A 16,548-nucleotide genomic window follows, 5' to 3' on the forward strand; every position below is an offset into this window, starting at 1 on the left:
AAATACAGAAAAGCACAACACTTACCTTAAAAGCCACCATGTGGCAAGTCGTTTTTCGCAGATGCTGAAAGGTATCATCCAGAAGTGTTTCCCGATCCACCTTTAGGGTGTCGTCACAAAACCAACCGTATTCGATGTCCTCATGACAATCATTGGATAAGATTATTAAAAGGTATGTGAATATTAGTGAAAACTCTTTGGCAGAACAGCAAAATATTACAATTTTTGAAAATTAAATTTGCCTTGTGCCCAGCAACTTCAATCTGGATAATGTCTAACATACACTGTAAAAAAAAAAGGTGGCATGGCACTGTTCTTTGTCTTAAGCGCTCTATTCAATTTGTCTGAAATCAAATAACGAATTTGACAGATCAATGTGATTTTTGAATTGAATGAAAGCGTCTAAATTTTTTTCAACACCTCATAGCAGTGGATGCAATGTATCGGTGGCAGCCTATCAGATGAGTTGGAGGGGTGGACTATTGGGGTCGTGACTTTCAGATTGTTATTTTTGGCTATCCCTGAGAGTGACTGTCATTCCATGTCACTTGCTCAACCTCATAAGGATTGGACCCTTTTTTTAAAAATTGCCTAAAATGACATACCCAAATCTAACTGCCTGTAGCTCAGGACCTGAAGCATGGATATGCATATCCTTGATACCATTTGAAAGGAAACACTTTGAAGTTGGTGAAATGAATGTAGGAGAATATAACACATTAGATCTGGTGAAAGATAATACAAAGAAAAAAACATGGGTTTTCCTTTTTTGTTGTGGTTCCATCAGCTTTGAAATGCAAGACACAGCAGGGGTAAAAACTGTACAACCCAGTTCCTACATTTGAATATAAAAATGTATGGGGGGTTGTCCCGTAGAGGTTAATGGTAATACTGTATGTTCACTGCCAGCACTGAATCTTAAATGAGATCCATGTAAGTACTGTTTTAGTAAAGAGTTTAGAAAGATTTATATTAATGAGATGGTCACCATTTGGTTACAATATTGTTACCAGTTAATGTGAAAGTGTTTGGAGTAATTTTTCCATGTTATGGAACCATCTTAATATCTTGATTAACAGGACAGGGATTTAATTGCTTGTAACCCAAGTGAAGAAATTTGGATAGGTAATTCCAACATGATAAAATGGGTTATATATACACTCAGTCAAAAGTTTGGACACACCTACTCATTCAAGGTTTTTTCTTTATTTTGGCTATTTTCTACATTGTAGAATAATAGTGAAGACATCAAAACGATGAAATAACATATGGAATCATGTAGTAAGAAAAAAAGTATTAAACAAATCAAAATATATTTGATATTTGAGATTCTTCAAAGTAGCCACCCTTTGCCTTGATGGCAGCTTTGCACACTCTTGGCATTCTCTCAACCAGCTTCATGAGGTAGTCACCTGGAATGCATTTCAATTAATAGGTGTGCCTTGTTAAAAGTTAATTTGTGAAATATCTTGAGACAATCAGTTGTGACAAGGTAGGGGTGGTATACAGAAGATAGCCCTATTTGGTAAAATACCAAGTACATATTATGACAAGAACAGCTCAAATAAGCAAAGAGAAACTACAAGCCATCATTACTTTGAGACAAAGGTCAGTCAATGCGGAAGATTTCAAGAACTTTGAAAGTTTCTTCAAATGCAGTCGCAAAAATCATCAAGCGCTATGATGAACCTGGGTCTCATGAGGACCGCCACAGAAAAGGAAGACCCAGAGTTACCTCTGCTGCAGAGGATCAGTTCATTAGAGTTAACTGCACCTCATATTGCAGCCCAAATAAATGCTTCACAGAGTTCAAATAACAGACACATCTCAACATCAACTGTTCAGAGTAGACTCATGGTCGAATTGTTGCAAAGAAACCACTACTAAAAAGAAGAGACTTGATTGGGACATTAGACCGGTGAAAATCTGTCTTTTGGTCTGATGAGTCCAAATTTGAGATTTTTTTGTCCCAACCACAGTGTCTTTGTGAGATGCAGACTAGGTGAACGGATGATCTCCACATGTGTGGTTCCCACCGTGAAGCATGGAGGAGGAGGTGTGATAGTGCTTTGCTGGTGACACTGTCAGTGATTTATTTCTAATTCAAGGCACACTTAACCAGCATTAACCACAGCAGCGATACGCCATCCCATCTGGTTTGAGCTTAGTGGGACTATCATTTGTTTTTCAACAGGACAATGACCCAACACACCTCCAGGCTGTGAAGGGCTATTTTACCAAGAAGGAGAGTGATGGAGTGCTGCATCAGATTGTCAGGATTTGGCCAGGATTGTTCAGGTTTTGGTCACTAGATGCCCCCATTGTGCTTTTTTGACCCTTTTGTTTTTCCCTTGTTCTAGTTATTAGTTGCACCTGTGCCTCCTTTCCCTTGAATGTATTTAAACTGTTAGTGTTCCTCAGTTCTTTGCTCTGTGTTTGTATGTTAGCACCCAGCCATGCTGTGAACTTTTGTTTCTCTAGTTGGATTTTCTTGGGGTACTCTGGTTTTGTTCTTGTTTATTTTTGATTATTCTTTTGAGGTTTGTTTTTTCCCTGCTGTTCTTACCACTTTGTGAATTTTCCTTGTGTCTTGGAGGATATACATTTCTTCTCTTGGAATTGCTTTTGATGTTGTGGATTTATATTTTTGCCTGAAGATCTTTTTTCTTTATTAAATCACTGTCTCTAGTACTGCTGTGTCTGCCTCATCTTCTGGGTTCTGCCCACTATTAGTGGCTCAGTTTACTAAGTGACTGTTTCTCACACTGGAGACCTGAGTTCGTAACCGGGTCCTGACACAGATGACCTGGCCTCCACAATCACCTGATCTCAATCCAATTGAGATGGTTTGGGATGAGTTGGACCGCAGATTGAAGGAAAAGCAGTCAACAAGTGCTCAGCATTTGTGGGAACTCCTTCAAGACTGTTGGAAAATAATTCCAGGTGAAGCTGGTTGATGAAATGCCAAGAGTGTGCAAAGCTGTCTTCAAGGCAAAGGATGGCTACTTTAAAGAATCTAAAATATATTTTGATATATTTTGATATGATTCCATATGTGTTATTTCATAGTTTTGATGTCTTCACTAATATTCTACAATGTAGAAAAATAGTAAACATAAAGAAAAAAACTTGGAATGAATAGGTGTGTCCAAACTTTTTTTTTTTATGGTAGTGAGTATTTGTGATTTATTAGGTTTAACCAAAGAGGAAAAGTAAGTTGAGTGTTGAAATAGGTTGCAACTTGAAATATAGGTTTCTTAATAATCAAATAAAACAGTTAAATTAAGTCATGTATTTGGTTTCAACAAATGTTTTTTTTTTTTCAATTGAGAAAACCTGACTCATTTACTTCTAACCAGTTGATGCAACTTTTTTAGGTTGATCAAAAGTCATTTTTTACAGTGTAGTTTAAAAAAATGCAGGTACTTACTTTGATCTGATCAAATGCATACATCCACACTGTACATTTGGCTTCAGTGTCCAGGATACAGGGGTGGTCCTTCAGGAGGCATAATATGTCATCCTAAAGTGCCAAATGTAAAGGGATTTTACACTCAAAATACAACCTAGTGTAATTTCCCAACTACCTTGGCTGTAGTCCATTCCCCAAGACAGTTTTCAATATATATATTGTTTACGTAGGCATTTGTTACGTTAAAATACAAATGTTTCTAGTGATAGAAAAATAACATACCTTATAACATTCTATTTGGCTCAATATCATGTCACTTTCAATCCAATATGTGTCATCCTCTCCTGAGATATCCCAGACCAGCTCTCTCAGTTCTGAGTTTAAGTCTTGTACCTGAGTTTGGATAGAGGTGATAATGCTAAGTAGACATTATGCATTGCATTGCAGGACCTGAAATATAACATTGCATGGTTTTTCATTAAATGATTGTTGCAGAAATGTGTATGAAATGCACTGTATTGTACAAACCAGCTTAGACTGAAAGAGAGAACAAATTTTGTTGATATGGAAAGTGTCAACTGTAATTCTTCTGCGTCTCTTGCTGTTCGCCTACATGCAAGAGAGAATATTGATATGCAGTGCAGTGAACATTTAAAATGATTTGTGGCCATGAGCAATATTTGAAATGATCAAGTAATACCCACATCATAAAGCCTTTGCAGAACCCCAAAAGTCTTCTTTAATGATTTTCCATGATCACATCGTTTGACTGCCATCTGCTGAAGGTACTCTGCTGACACGGAGTGGAATGCTTTCACCACGGTTCGGAAGAAGGAATCTGACAGTGTCGACCATAGGCCCTCTGTTGGAATTAGCCTGGAGTTTAGTTTATACAAGAGCACACAGATGACCTCATGTATCTAAAAAAAAGAGAATAGAATAGAAGAGAAGAAAATAGAAGAGAGGAAAATAAAAGACAAGACTTGATGTATTGATGGATGGTGACTTTACCAAGGACCTGGAGCTTGTCTGGGTTCAGTCTGAGGATGGCAGCAGCGAAGGCCTCAGTAATGTCTATGCCACGTTGTTGTTTTCGGAGAACCCTCAGGAGCTCAGGGATGATGAGGTACACCCTCAGACCCTCCACCCCAATGGGATCCTTACTCAGGGAGGGAAGGAGTATGCGCTGGACAACATCTTCAACCTAGAACCATGACAGGAGTGCTTGTGGGTCAAATTGAATATCAAGGACAACAAACAGAAGTATTGAAAATAAGTATCTGATCATAAAGATAATAAATGAAATGATACCTCAGCCAGAACTTTGTCCTTTTCTGCAAGCCTTTGAAAAGCCATTCGGGCGAGTGACAAGTCCAGGCCAGAGTGCTTCAGTGAGGTTTGGTAGTGTTTATCATGACTAGAGTAACAAGACCAAGAAATACTATTAAATATGCAACAAAAAAACAATAAAAGTATTCAATAATGTGATAAAACATTCATGGATAGGCAGTTCATTTTTACCGTTTGTCCAGGAAGCTCCCATTTAAACATGATGCAGAAGAGAACGTTTTTGTGATTTCCCTGAAAATAAAAGTGAAGAATCTTATAGTTCAGTGTATGTAAGTTCCTGAGACCTTCATCTTTTCAGTAGTTGTTTTGTGTCACTGAGTCATGTATGTTTGTGTTGCCTTGTCCAATTATCAACCATCATGAGTTGTTTATTTGTATTGATCCTGGGGACGAGGTTAATTTGTATCATACACTATATATACACAAAAGTATGTGGACACCCCTTCAAATGAGTGGATTTTGCTATTTCAGCAACACTGGTTACTGACAGGTGTATAAAATCGAGCACACGGCCATGTAATCTCCATAGACAAACACTGGCAGTAGAATCGCCTGACTGAAGAGCTCAGTGACTTTCAACGTTTCACTGTCAGAGGATGCCACCTTTCCAACAAGTCAGTTTGTCAAATTTCTGCCCTGCTAGAGCTTCCACGGTCAACTGTAAACGCTGTTATTGTGAAGTGGAAACGTCTAGGCGCAACAACGGCTCAGCCGCGAAGTGGTAGGCCACGCAAGCTCACAGAACGGGACCGCTGAGTGCTGAAGTGCGTAAAAAAATATATATGTTCTCGGTTGCAACACTCACTACCGAGTTCCAAACTGCCTCTGGAAGCAACCTCAGCACAAGAACTGTTCGTCGGGAGCTTCATGAAATGGGTTTCCATGGCCGAGCAGTCGCATAGCATGTGCAATGCCAAGCATCGGCTGGAGTGGTGTAAAGCTCGCCACCAATGGACTCTGGAGCAGTGGAAACACGCTTTCTGGAGTGATGAATCACACTTCACCATCTGGCAGTCCGACGGACTAGTCTGGTTTTGGCAGATGCCAGGAGAACACTACCTGCCCGAATGCATAGTGCCAACTGTGGTTCGGACTAGGCTCCTTAGTTCCAGTAAAGGGAAATCTTAATGCTACAGCAATTCTAGACGACTTTGTGCTTCCAACTTTGTGGAAAGCCCTTTCCTGTTTCAGCATGGCAATGCCCCCATGCACAAAGCGAGGTCCATACAGAAATGGTGTCGAGATCAGTGTGTAAGAACTTGTCTGGCTTGCATAGAGCCCTAACCTCAACCCCATCGAACAACTTTGGGATGAATTGGAACGCCGACTGCGAGCCAGGCCTAATCGCCTAACATCAGTAACCGAACTCACTAATGCTCTTGTGGCTGAAGGAAGCAAGTCCCCGAAGCAATGTTCCAACATCTAGTGGAAATCCTTCCCAGAAAAATGGAGGCTGTTATAGCAGTAAAGGGGGTACAAACTCCATATTAATGCCCATGATTTTGAAATGAGATGTTCGACCAGCAGGTGTCCACATACTTTTTGTCATGTGGGGTACTTACTTCTGTATTTTCTTCCATGATTTTGAGTCGCATTGCAAGATCCATCTGTCAATGACGTCATTGTCTAATGTTTGAATCATTTTTTCAACACGGGAGTCATTCATCCCTTTTCCTGATTCCTGTAATAACAATTTGACATAGTGTATAAAAACAATCTTAAATACTAAGGACTCACTCAGAACAAACTGTCTGTAAATGCAATACCTTAGCGGAACTGCACACGGCAAAAGAATGGTTTCCTCCAGCAAAGGTTTGTTCAATTTGCTGGTCATCAATGTGGTCTGAAAGTTACCCAAAACAGTTAGGATGTTATAAACCTGTTATTTTATCATTTCATAGAGACCAACATTTCTGCCGAAGTACTGTATTGCATTTTAATTAGGTCACGTTATGCAGAGGAAAATAAATGATTTAACTACCCTGTGGTAGCTGTACTGGCAGAGGCACAGACTGATCCATCTTGACTCCATTTCCCAGCTGCCCTTGCTCTCCACGCCCAAATGAGTAGATATTTTTGAAGGAGCCCACAAACGCCAATGTGTGGTTTCTAATTTGACAAACAGGATTGTAGGTCAAGGAAAAATCACAAATCAATTGTGATCCCTAAGAATGGATATATCTAATAATATTCCCAGTGACACTCCAAGCTACATCCATTGATCTTTGTGTGACTATGTATGATTTTACAGAGATTCACATGACTTATATCAATCTAGTAACTACATACCTTCCACAGGCTATCTGGGTCACCTTTGCCCCCCAGAGTTCGGCCACCAGTCGAGGTCGTAGTTCATTTCTGAGAGTGTTGTGTCCAAGCTGTCCATATCGACCCGAGCCAAATGTGAACACTAAACCTCCCTAGAACAAAACCCATCCACACATTTATCATGATGATGTGTTCGGCTCCTGTTGTTGATATGAATATTTATACTGTATGTGATGCTAACCAGCAAGACATCATTGGTCCAAACATTCTTTAGACCTTAATGGTACTGGGAGAATAAACATACTATCAGTTGGAAATATTGTTGTGTAAAAAACGTCAGAACCTTTGTCAGAACAGCAGTATGCTCCCCTCCACAGGAAACAGCAACGGTCTTCTTTAGATTCAGGCAATCAACAGGAGCTGGAGCAGCTCTGTCTGTAGAAAATAGATTTCACCCATTTTTTTTTTCTTCCTTGCTCGTCTTTTTTTTTTTTTGGACTAAATAATGATAATGATTTCATACTGTCTGCTTCAAACATATCAAACGTACTCCTTTTCTTTAAAACATACCAACTATTAAGGAAAGAGATATTATTTAATAATATTTGTGTATACAGTACCTATTGTGTCCCCCAGTCCCAGCTGCCCGGCGCTGTTCTTGCCCCAGCCGAACACAGCTCCAGAGAGGGACAGGGCGAAGCTGTGGTCTCCCCCAGCGGTGATCTGAGCCAGGGGGATCCCTGACAGAGACTTGACAGGCTGGGGAGACAAGGTGCTGGGCTCTCCCTCCCCCAAACCCAGCTGTCCGCTGGAGTTCTGGCCCCACGTGAACACTTTACCATCTAATGGAAGGTAAAATAATATTTGTACATAGGAAATATCACAGGACACGTGCTGCATTGTTAGAGTATGTGATAAATGTAGTTTTATTTTAAATGTCTATTGTGAACCTTCTCAAATTCATTTGTTTTTTTTCCACCTTTTATTTATGCACTATGAACTTTTGGGCATGATGATGTCCCAATAAAACATCTCTATTTTAGCATTAAAGCCTCAGTTTATTTTTTATTTTAAAAAATGTACAGTGTCTCCATCTCTTCCAGTATTCTCATGTTGATATCTACAGTGCGGAGAACAAGTATTTGATAACCTGAAAAATTGGCAGTGTTTCCTACTTACAAAGCATGTAGAGGTCTGTAATTTTTAATCATAGGTACACTTCAACTGTGAGAGACAGAATATAAAACAAAAATCCATTAAATCACATTGTATACATCAGAAAAGCAGAACTTAATATTATGGTATAGAAACCTTTGTTTGCAATTACAGAGATCATACATTTCCTGTAGTTCTTGACCAGGTTTGCACACACTGCAGCAGGGATTTTGGCCCACTCCTCCATACAGACCTTCTCCATATCCTTCAGGTTTCGGGGCTGTCACTGGGCAATACGGACTTCCAGTTCTTCCAAAGATTTTCTATTGGGTTCAGGTCTGGAGACTGGCTAGGCCACTCCAGGACCTTGAGATGCTTCTTACGGAGCCACTCCTTAGTTGCCCTGGCTGTGTGTTTCGAGTCGTTGTCATGCTGGAAGACCCAGCCACTACCCATCTTCAATGCTCTTACTGAGGGAAGGAGGTTGTTGGTCAAGATCTCGCGATACATGGCCCCATCCATCCTCCCCTCAATACGGTGCAGTCGTCCTGTCTCCTTTCCAGAAAAGCATCCCCAAAGAATTATGTTTCCACCTCCATGCTTCACGGTTGGGATGGTATTCTTGGGGTTGTATTCATCCTTCTTCTTCCTCCAAACACGGCGAGTGGAGTTTAGACCAAAAAGCTCTATTTTTGTCTCATCAGACCACATGACCTTCTCCCATTCCTCCTCTGGATCATCCAGATGATCATTGGCAAACTTCAGACGAGCCTGGACATGCGCTGGCTTGAGCAGGGGGACCTTGCGTGCGCTGCAGGATTTTAATCCATGACGGCGTAGTGTGTTACTAATGGTTTTCTTTGAGACTGTGGTCCCAGCTCTCTTCAGGTCATTGACCAGGTCCTGTCGTGTAGTTCTGGGCTGATCCCTCACCTTCCTCATGATCATTGATGCCCCACGAGGTGAGATCTTGCATGGAGCCCCAGACCGAGGGTGATTGACCTTCATCTTGAACTTCTTCCATTTTCTAATAATTGCACCAACAGTTGTTGCCTTCTCACCAAGCTGCTTGCCTATTGTCCTGTAGCCCATCCAAGCCTTGTGCAGGTCTACAATTTTATCCCTGATGTCCTTACACAGCTGACTGGTCTTGGCCATTGTGGAGAGGTTGGAGTCTGTTTGATTGAGTGTGGACAGGTGTCTTTTATACAGGTAACGAGTTCAAACAGGTGCAATTAATACAGGTAATGAGTGGAGAAGAGGAGGGCTTCTTAAAGAAAAACGAACAGGTCTGTGAGAGCCGGAATTCTTACTGGTTGGTAGGTGATCAAATACTTATGTCATGCAATAAAATGCAAATTAATTACCTGAAAATCATACAATGGGATTTTCTGGATTTTTAGATTCCGTCTCTCACAGTTGAAGTGTACCTATGATAAAAATTACAGACCTCTACATGCTTTGTAAGTAGGAAAACCTGCAAAATCGGCAGTGTATCAAATACTTGTTCTCCCCACTGTATATACCTGGAACAGAGACTATTTTGTATAAAGGACATTCAAAGAGCACAGACAGCCTCCTATGATATCCCGTCTCAAACTGAGTGATTTAGAATGTGATTGTTTACCTTTTTATTTCACCTTTATTTAACCAGGTAGGCTAGTTGAGAACAAGTTCTCATTTGCAACTGCGACCTGGCCAAGATAAGGCATAGCAGTGTGAACAGACAACACAGAGTTACACATGGAGTAAACAATTAACAAGTCAATAACACAGTAGAAAAAAGGGGAGTCTATATATACATTGTGTGCAAAAGGCATGAGAAGGTAGGCAAATAATTACAATTATGCAGATTAACACTGGCGTGATAAATGATCAGATGGTTATGTAAAGGTAGAGATAGAGATATTGGTGTGCAAAAGAGCAGAAAAATAAATAAATAAAAACAGTATGGTGATGAGGTAGGTGAAAATGGGTGGGCTATTTACCAATAGACTATGTACAGCTGCAGCGATCGGTTAGCTGCTCAGATAGCAGATGTTTGAAGTTGGTGAGGGAGATAAGAGTCTCCAACTTCAGCGATTTTTGCAATTCGTTCCAATCACAGGCAGCAGAGAACTGGAACGAAAGGCGGCCAAATGAGGTGTTGGCTTTAGGGATGATCAGTGAGATACACCTGCTGGAGCGCGTGCTACGGATGGGTGTTGCCATCGTAACCAGTGAACTGAGATAAGGCGGAGCTTTACCTAGCATGGACTTGTAGATGACCTGGAGCCAGTGGGTCTGGCGACGAATATGTAGCGAGGGCCAGTGCAATTTGGGTTAGTGCAATGGAATGCTGGTCTCCACATGCAACTTGAATTACCTGATTCAAGTTACCCACTGGGCTGAGAAAACACAGACAACCAAGTAATCATTACAATATGGTCAATTAGTACAATTAGTACAATTGACAGAAGCCACTCAAATGTGAGTCGGCCTAAGCCGAGAGATGTGTCATTTCTGTCAAGCACCCACCTGGGAACATTGGATGATTGGGTGAGGCAGAAAACTCTGCCCTCTTCAGACAGTAAAATAATATGTGCATCACAGCAACTCAGAGCCAGAATCTTCTCCCTGCACTCCACACCCTCTACACACATGAAATATAAATTAAATGTATTAAATAGCTTAAAGGGGCAATTAGCAGTTACTTCATCCAATTTTTAATAACATGTACCCATTGATTTTTGAAGAATATAAGTTAGAAATGCCTCGAGCTTAGTTCAACTGTCATACCCCATCAGAACTCAAAATATAAGCTTGTTTTACTCCAATGTCCGTAAACAATGTACATGTAAACAAACACTGTATAGTCTCAAAACATTGTTAAAACTATAATGTTGATATCATGGATGGTTCGTCCTTGCATCAATAGCACTATCTATGAATTTGAGAGTGGTTACATATCTCAAGCCCCATGCCTCAGCTTTATACAGAAACGGGTGGGGAGGAAGCTTTGTTGTTGTTTCACCTGCTGATTGCCGATTTAAACATTTTGTTTAAGCAGTTCAGTAAAGAAGTGGGCTCTTGTGGTGGGGAAAAACACATAGAAAGGTGCTCACTCAGTTTTCCTGTGATCCTTCTCCCATCTTTGTCATCTTGCATCCGAGCGAGGGACACTTGTTTCCCATTATTTCTGATGAACGCGACCACTTTATTACCTGCAGAAAGATGCGTAACTGGAGATTTCAGGTGTATGAAATTTACGCAACCGTCCGTGTTCGCCTTTACCAAATCATTCGATTTCACTAAACCGAAGCCATCACGGGTGTTCTCTCCCCACGAAAACATTGTAAATGTGTTATTATCACCGTCTAAACGTATCTATTATCAGCTCATCTTGATGGAACACAGGACGGTCAGTCTGCGCCCTAGGAGTCAGTGCGTTCTGAAAGCGATGAACGAGACCATATGACACATATGTCAGAGTCAAGGCCCGCGGGCCACATCCGGCCCGCAAGAAGGTTTTTTACGGCCCCTGGGATGATCTTGATTTATTATTAGAACCGGCCCGCAGCAAGCCGGCAGCCCGCAGATCTTTTACACGCACCAATACTACATTTCCCACAATGCAAAGGTGACGCACCGAGCAGTAGGCTGCTTCATTTCAATATTTATTGGCACAGCAGTCGTCAGCATCACAGTAAAATTAACTTTCAGATACCCATCAAAAATGGCAAAACGGAAGGTGGATACTGAGAACCGGGGGTTTCAAACAAGGTGGGAGTCGGAGTATATGTTCACGAAGGTAGCTGGAAAACCTGTGTGTCTTCTGTGTGGAGAAAGTGTGGCGGTACTGAAAGAGTATAATCTGAGACGACATTATGAAACGAAACACGCGGACAAAAACAAGAATATGGACATGGAACAAAGGCTACAAAAGGCAGAGGAATTAAAACGAGGCCTCAAATCTCGACAGGCTCTGTTCAAAAAAGCCAAATCACAAGGCCAGGCTGCTGTCAAGGCCAGTTTTATTTTGGCAGAAGAGATCGCTAAATCAGCCCGGCCATTTACGGAGGGGGATTTCATCAAAAACTGCATGATTAAAGTTTGTGACGAAGTTTGCCCAGAAAAAAGGCAACTCTTTTTAAATGTGAGTCTGAGCAGAAACACCATTGCCGAGAGAGTAGACCAGTTGTCCATCAATCTAAAAGAGCAGCTTGTGAAAAAGGGAAAAGATTTTATTGCATATTCCTTGGCTGTGGATGAGAGCACCGACATTTCTGACATTGCCCAGTTGTCAATTTTCATCCGCGGAGTGGACTCCAGCCTAAGCGTGACAGAGGAGTTTTTGGCTTTACGTCCTATGCATGGCACAACTACGGGGCATGATTTGTATGAAGAGGTGTCAAGATGTGTAAATGAGATGGAGCTGCCTTGGGAAAAACTCGTGGGTTTGACAACCGACGGAGCACCTGCGATGTGTGGACACAGGAGCGGACTGGTGGCGAAGATACGGGAAAAGATGCAAGAGGAAAACGCGACAGGTGAGCTGACAGCTTATCATTGTATCATACACCAGGAAGCGTTGTGCGGTAAAGCCTTGAAAATGGAGCATGTAATGAGCATCATCACGCGCACAGTTAACTTTATCAGAGCCAAAGGTTTGAATCACCGCCAGTTCAAGGCATTTCTGACGGAGTTAGAAACGGAGCATGGTGATTTGCCTTATCACACAGAGGTGCGATGGCTAAGCCAGGGAAAGGTGCTTCAAAGATGTTTCGAGCTTCGTGAGGAGATTTGTCTATTCTTGGACAGCAAAGGGAAAGACACAACACAACTCCGAGACGAAATGTTTCTGTGTGAAATGGCTTTTCTGTGTGACATTACGAGTCATCTGAATGCAATAAACTTGCAGCTGCAGGGTCGGGATCGTGTCATCTCTGATATGTACAGTACAGTGAAGGCATTTAAAACCAAACTGACTCTGTGGGAGACGCAGATGCGGAAAGAAAATTTGAGCCACTTTCCCAGCTGCCAGACCATGAAAGAGAAGCTCTCTACCAGTGCGTTCCCGAGCACACAGTTGGCTGATAAAATAGGTATGCTTACCACTGACTTTCGACGCCGATTTGCTGACTTTGAAGCACAAAAAAGCAGGTTGGAACTGCTCGGTAACCCATTTGCTGTTGACGTGGAAAGCTCACCACCAAACCTCCAAATGGAGTTGATTGACCTCCAATGCAATGATGCACTGAGGGAAAAATATGCGGCAGTGGGTGCTGCGGAGTTTGCCCGTTTCCTCCCCGGCACAATGCCCCAGCTGCACATCCAGGCTGCTCAAACGTTGTCTATGTTTGGCAGCACATACCTGTGTGAACAACTGTTTTCTTTGATGAACCTGAACAAAACATCACACAGAAGTCGACTTACTGCTGAACACCTCCACTCAATTCTGAGGATTTCTTCAGCTCAGAGCCTTACCCCGAACATTGATGAACTTGTGGAAAAGATGGGACACCACCAAGTATCACCCTCAACCTCAAACAAGTGAACATTACTGTGCAATCACATATTTAGAGTTTTTACTCAGTTCAAGTTTAAAAGTTAAAATGTAATATTTGTTTTCACTGCATGTTACTTCTCCTTAAACAAAGTGTTGTTTTTGATTAATAGATTTTTGCACTTTATTTTTTTGTATTTCAATCCAATTATATTTTAAAAATATTTCAGTTGAGTGGATGATAGAAAATTGCTATTATTGTTTTTTCTTTGAAGTAAATTTAGCCCACTTTTGCTAAAATAGAAAATATAGTCTACTGATGGTGCCTTGAATACCGGTTTCTTTCATTTAATGTTCATGTTATGGGGATATTTATATAAAGGAAATTTGTCTTTTGTGTCTGTTGAAAATTAAAGATTACTGACAGAGCCATAAGAAAATATTGCTTTATTTATCTGATCATATTGTAATATATTTGTTAGGTTTTCAGTAGGTTCAATTAGGTTCACTAGACTATATGCGTCATTTAAAAAATTTTCAATGAACATTCGAACAGTCCGGCCCTCGTCTTGTAGCTGATTTTTTTATTTGGCCCTCCGTCCATTTGACTTTGACACCCCTGCCATATGACATACCTGTAAAAGAAACACAGCAAGAAACGAAAACGAAACCTAAATTGGCATTTTCCTCCAAACAGAAACGTATGCCACAATGGGCATGGCCTGAGTAAACGAAAATATCAGGTTGGCTCATATGCAGTGGGACAGGGTAGAGGTAAAGTATTTTAAACAAACAAACAACCCAGCTAGCACATTTGGATCCTTGGAAGTTGTTCGAAAGTACTTTTTTGGTTTCCCATTGGTTCTGGGGACAAAGGCATACGTTTCCTGACAGTGAAAACAGAATGTTTTTGAAACATTCTGAGGATGGAAGTGAAAATGTTGCCTGTTCCGGGAACTTAGTTTAGGTTAACTGTTTTGAACTCCAAGCACAATTAATTTGCTTTGGCATTAATCATACAAACCCATTTCTTTTTTATGTTGCATGGCGTCAGTGAGATTCAAACCCATGATCTCTCTGTTCTCTAGCCATGGAATTAGTCCACTGCACCACTAGGATGTAGCAAGCATGCCATGTTTTTTAACTCATAGAAAGCTGTTCATTTTAGTATATTCAAACAGACCCCATTTCAAAGGAAACAAGCACTAATTACGATCAGGTGTGGCCAATTAGTGGGTGCAGCAAACACACCTGAACACACTTAACAAGATAGAGGATAGAGCATTTTGTTCATGCTGGGAATGGAATGTATATGTTTTCAAATAACATTCTTCCAACGTTCTTTGAATGTTACTATGGGTTCTTATTTTTATGGAAGTTTTCTTAATGTTCTGAGAACATTACTTTAAATAGAACCATGAAGAAACCTGCATAAAACATTATGTGAAGTCCTGGAATTCCCACAGAAAAACATTGTTTCTTAATGTTCTCTAAACCTCTGAGAACATGACTGAATAGAACACGAGGAAAACTGTAGAAAACGTTATGCTGAAGTACTGATTTTTTTTTTAACATTCTCTGAATGTTCTGAGAACATTACTTTAAATCAGGGGTGTCAAAGTCAAATGGACGGAGGGCCAAATAAAAAAATCAGCTACAAGACGAGGGCCGGACTGTTCGAATGTTCATTGAAAATTTTTTAAATGACGCATATAGTCTAGTGAACCTAATTGAACCTACTGAAAACCTAACAAATATATTACAATATGATCAGATAAATAAAGCAATATTTTCTTATGGCTCTGTCAGTAATCTTTAATTTTCAACAGACACAAAAGACAAATTTCCTTTATATAAATATCCCCATAACATGAACATTAAATGAAAGAAACCGGTATTCAAGGCACCATCAGTAGACTATATTTTCTATTTTAGCAAAAGTGGGCTAAATTTACTTCAAAGAAAAAACAATAATAGCAATTTTCTATCATCCACTCAACTGAAATATTTTTAAAATATAATTGGATTGAAATACAAAAAAATAAAGTGCAAAAATCTATTAATCAAAAACAACACTTTGTTTAAGGAGAAGTAACATGCAGTGAAAACAAATATTAAATTTTAACTTTTAAACTTGAACTGAGTAAAAACTCTAAATATGTGATTGCACAGTAATGTTCACTTGTTTGAGGTTGAGGGTGATACTTGGTGGTGTCCCATCTTTTCCACAAGTTCATCAATGTTCGGGGTAAGGCTCTGAGCTGAAGAAATCCTCAGAATTGAGTGGAGGTGTTCAGCAGTAAGTCGACTTCTGTGTGATGTTTTGTTCAGGTTCATCAAAGAAAACAGTTGTTCACACAGGTATGTGCTGCCAAACATAGACAACGTTTGAGCAGCCTGGATGCGCAGCTGGGGCATTGTGCCGGGGAGGAAACGGGCAAACTCCGCAGCACCCACTGCCGCATATTTTTCCCTCAGTGCATCATTGCATTGGAGGTCAATCAACTCCATTTGGAGGTTTGGTGGTGAGCTTTCCACGTCAACAGCAAATGGGTTACCGAGCAGTTCCAACCTGCTTTTTTGTGCTTCAAAGTCAGCAAATCGGCGTCGAAAGTCAGTGGTAAGCATACCTATTTTATCAGCCAACTGTGTGCTCGGGAACGCACTGGTAGAGAGCTTCTCTTTCATGGTCTGGCAGCTGGGAAAGTGGCTCAAATTTTCTTTCCGCATCTGCGTCTCCCACAGAGTCAGTTTGGTTTTAAATGCCTTCACTGTACTGTACATATCAGAGATGACACGATCCCGACCCTGCAGCTGCAAGTTTATTGCATTCAGATGACTCGTAATGTCACACAGAAAAGCCATTTCACACAGAAAC

This window comes from Oncorhynchus mykiss, chromosome 10 (assembly GCF_057628025.1).
Source record: "Oncorhynchus mykiss isolate SJ-2025 chromosome 10, ASM5762802v1, whole genome shotgun sequence".
NCBI lineage: Eukaryota > Metazoa > Chordata > Actinopteri > Salmoniformes > Salmonidae > Oncorhynchus > Oncorhynchus mykiss.